The sequence below is a fragment of the Pinus tabuliformis genome, chromosome 3_2, assembly GCF_031772625.1.
Source record: "Pinus tabuliformis cultivar Carrire ecotype Pingquan chromosome 3_2, CPIR1, whole genome shotgun sequence".
Taxonomy (NCBI): domain Eukaryota; kingdom Viridiplantae; phylum Streptophyta; class Pinopsida; order Pinales; family Pinaceae; genus Pinus; species Pinus tabuliformis.
The window spans coordinates 673,533,012-673,537,301 of NC_142302.1; the positions used below are offsets into that span (position 1 = coordinate 673,533,012).

General features: G+C 37.6%; 1 long non-coding RNA gene across 1 annotated transcript; it reads left to right on the forward strand.

Moving 5' to 3' along the window:
* The first annotated feature begins 1,032 nt into the window (after window positions 1-1,032).
* Window positions 1,033-3,486, forward strand: LOC149182445 (uncharacterized). The gene is made up of 2 exons (XR_016257129.1): window positions 1,033-2,295; window positions 2,412-3,486. It is a non-coding gene; the product is annotated as an uncharacterized LOC149182445 (long non-coding RNA).
* Window positions 3,487-4,290: the final 804 nt, after the last annotated feature.

A 4,290-nucleotide genomic window follows, 5' to 3' on the forward strand; every position in this document is an offset into this window, starting at 1 on the left:
TGAGGCAAGGTTACTGGTTTGATTCATGAGGCAAGGCCTACATGCAAAGCTTTGAATAGCAGGTAGTGATCTGGTCGGGTAGGTAGCATTGCTCAGGTAAAGTAATTTTATAATTCGCACGTGCATGACATGATGGCTGGGGCGGATGGCTTTCGCTCTCCCCAGCCAGGATCGATTCCTGCGGCGGTGGTTGAGGCTCCGTGCTATGGTGTATTTGTGACGGCTATGCCGTAATTCTGCTCATCTGCTGGCTTCGGCCATATGTAATTATCTGCGAGCTTCAGCCATATGTTGATTGGATGTTGGCATTCAAGATTGGATTCTAATAATGTATTTCAAAAAAGTTTGATAGTAAAATATAAATATATATATATATCTTGAAATAAATATTGAATTTATAACCTAATATTAATAAATCCCTTAACATAAATTTATTTGAAAAATTACCATCCTTCCCATTAGAACTAAAGATAGAACAATCCATTAGAACCCTTCAAGTAGGTATTATTGAATTTTTTAAGAATAATTTTCCATTCATGTCAAAACCCATCTTTGGATCGTGTAACCATATCACCCATTAACTTTTTTAAAATTATTTTTCAATATTCATTTTCCAACTCACCCTCTATTGCATCCATAAAGATTATAGGTAGACAAAGACCTTTAAACAATGGTAATGAGAGATGGGGAATCTAGTTGGTAATTAGATGAAGTGGGCCGATTCAATTCTCCTCGGATCTATTAGTGCAGAGTAGAAAAAAGTTTCCATCTCTTCGGATCTATTAGTGCATAGAGTGGAAAAAAATATTCCATCTCTCTGCGATCGGTGCTGACGTTAAAATTAACATAAGTCGGTGGTACAAAAAGATAAGAATCCGATGCACACCATTCCTTCTTTTCCTTTTCCTTTTCCTTTTCCGAATGTCGTTTTGATCACATTCGTCCATCTTCTTCCACCGTTTCACCGTCACCGTCCATTTAACTCCTCCCGCTTATAAATTGATGAGTTCCCGTGGTTGTGAAATCACATTCATTCACTTATTTCCCGCCGTTCCCCTTCACAGGGATGGAAGGGAAATGCGATGAATTTCCTCAAGTAAGGAAAGGGAGGAAATGGTGTTTATCTCTCTTACGCCACTTGCTACTGGTTGTCTTCAGGCAGTTTTAATATAACATTACTCGTTGATATTTTTCCTCCCCGATACAGCGGCGTAGGGTTTTTCGTCGGTGATGCTCTGTTTTTCATCACAGGTTACAGAGGCTCGCGGTTGTTGATCAGTGGTGCTCTCCGTCCTTAATTTCAGTACTTTTTATTGTTTCTACCATCTTATTTTTCTCTACTGGCGCTCTCTACCCTTAATTTCTATACTTTTCTTCTTCCTACTATTATATATTTTAACACCGTAGTATACCACATCAGCTCATGTTGAGATGTGAACTGGGAATGGGATTGTGGATTGGGGTTGGGTTTTCCATAGGTCTATGGATATGTCAAGAGACACGTTTCAATATACTATTTGTGCGGAGATCTAGAGCATTCTTTCAGGTATTTTTGTGAAGTTTCACTCTGTAAGTGATTAGGTTAAATGTGTGTTTTTCTGTTGTGGTTAGAGGATCAAAATACATCAGTGATACTCGAACGGTGTGATCTTATGTTTTTTGGTCCCTTGAAGGGGATCTGCTTGCGTTGGTCTATCTGGTTGACTAGATCTCAAGATGGCTGCTTGTAATTGGAAGTATTATCTGAATCATTTCGTTCCCTTCCACGCTATTGCTTCTCTTGTTTAGATGGTTTACATATTTAGTGGCAGGAAAATGAGGGCTCAGTGGCTGCAGAATCAGTATAAAGGGTAGCGGTCCAGTATTTGTTAGTGTTATTTTTATTTTGTTGTGAGTATTTAGCATTGGCGCTATTGGTAGTTGGCATGCGTGGTTTGAGAGATGATTGATCCTTGGGCTGCAGGGCAATTTATCTAAATTCGGAATTCGATCACAGGAAGCGATTGATTCCTAGCAACTTCTTCAAGAAGACTTGATTAGGAATCTGTTACAGGATCTACATAGAGGGTTTGGTGTTGAATATTTGTTGTGTTATTTTCATGTAGGCGATTCTAACGTTGTCTCTAATCATTGCTATGCCTGATTTCTCTAATCATTGCTATGCCTGATTTGGGAAAGAATTGGTCCTTGGGCCGCAGGGTAAATACATTCCTCTACATTTGCGAGTTGATCATAGAAAACATAATATTCTCTTGGAATTTTATCAACAAACAGGTATCCAACAAAGTATCGCAGGTCTATAGATCTAAAATTCTATTTGAGTATCTGCTTTGTAGTGTTGGATAACTTCATAGGATTAGTCCGTCTATTGATATTTCGGTGATTTTTTATGATTACTCCACAATTTGCAGCCCCAGGCATAAATTGTGCAGGACAATGGATTGAAAGGTGGGTTAGAAGGCATTTTTTTGGTCGAAATCATCCAAGAGGTTTGCTGCTATTCGTTGATGAGTGGTTTTTAGTTGTAGTTACATTTTCAAGTTCTCTGTTTATTGGAGGTGCAAGATCATATGATCCATTCACGTGAAACTAGAACAAGAGGATAAGCAGGGGCATGATACTTCTGGATCAGTCCTTTAGTTAAAGTTGTTCATTTTCAATTTTTGAATGTGTACTTCGTAGTGTTGCATAACTTTAGAGGATTAGTCAGACTAATGGTATTTCGTTGATATTTTATGATTACTCCACAATCTGCAGCCCAAGGCATAAATTGTGCAGGACACTGGATTGAAAGGTGGGTTAGAATGTATTTTTGAGTTGAAATCATCATCCAAGAGGTTTGCAATTAAGCGCTCATGAGTGGTATTTAGTTCTAGTTATATGTTCATGTTCTTTGATTGTTAGAGGTGCAAGATCATACGAGCATTCATGTGAAACTAGAACAAGAGGAAAAGCAGGGGCATAAGTCTGGATCAGTCCTTTAGTTGAAGTTACATGTTTTCAATGTTTTGAATCCCTAGTCCTTTAGTTGAATTTACATGTTTTCAATGTTTTGAATGCCTAGTCGCCATATTCTCCTTGGGAATAGTAAGGATTACCATTTCAAACAATTTATCTCTCTTTTTTGAGCCTGTATCTTGAAATTGTAATCACTACTGCTCTTCATTATCTGGTCTGAATAGTGTCCGCCCTGCTGTCGTCCTTTGCAAGCGAGCGTGATTGTGTTCTATCTGGTCTTCTTCAGGCTAGCTTGAGATTGCCATCACAAGGGCAACGATGGGGAAGATGTACTTCTATAATTCTTTCTACGTTTAATGTCAGCACGAATACGATATTTTCTTATCTTTGTGTTTGCATCCGGCTCCCTAATTTGGCATTGACCATGGTTTATTAATGTCTCTATTGACATTGTTTTCGGAATAGCTGGGGGTCATTTAGTTTCCAATTTATCTCACGATGATAGCAAATATGAAGTTTTTCGTTCTATTTTTAAGGTGTAATATGTTATGGGTTGTCGCCATGTTAGCAGAGATTTATCCAATTCTCTCGTTCAGCTTGTGGGTAATATTTAACTTTTTAATAGCAATAAATCATCATGGTTTACAATACTATCAATAAACATACATGTTTTCTTTATTACAGGAATTGGGTTTAGGAATTTGAAATCTTTTAAAATTAAAAAATGAATGATTTGGATGGTCAGGATTTTATATCCTTTGAATGTTCGTCTACCTAAGTTCATATCCGATGTGACCTCGATTAACAGTTTGGTTAAGGTCTCATTTTTCAGTTACAGGAATTTAGATGCCACATTCTTTATGGTTAATGCCATTTGTCGTACCACCGGTTAACCTCTCCCATTCTCCACCGCTTCAAATGTGGTTGATCCCCAGGATAGAAGGAATCGGCAACGCCATCTAAGATTGAACTAACTTTTAATTCCTAGATTGATCAAAAAAACTTTTAATTCCTAGATTGACCAAAAGCACTTGGCGGAGCTAAAGAAGGCAACGACTCGTTAATAAATCTGCTTTGTGCTGATGGTGGGTGTTCTAAATTGATCATTAATTGGGACAATGCAGATGGTGCCGTAGGATTGATTCCCGTCGGCCTTTGTTAAAAATGATATGCCATTCCAAAAAACTGTATGAATTTTATACATGACAAATCATGGTATATTATGGGTTGTTCAAGAACGAGGTAAAATTGAATAGCAAAAAATATTGATTGTTTTTACCATTGGGCTTTGTTAAAATGATATTCGTTTCAGTGTCTATGAATGTAAAGAAT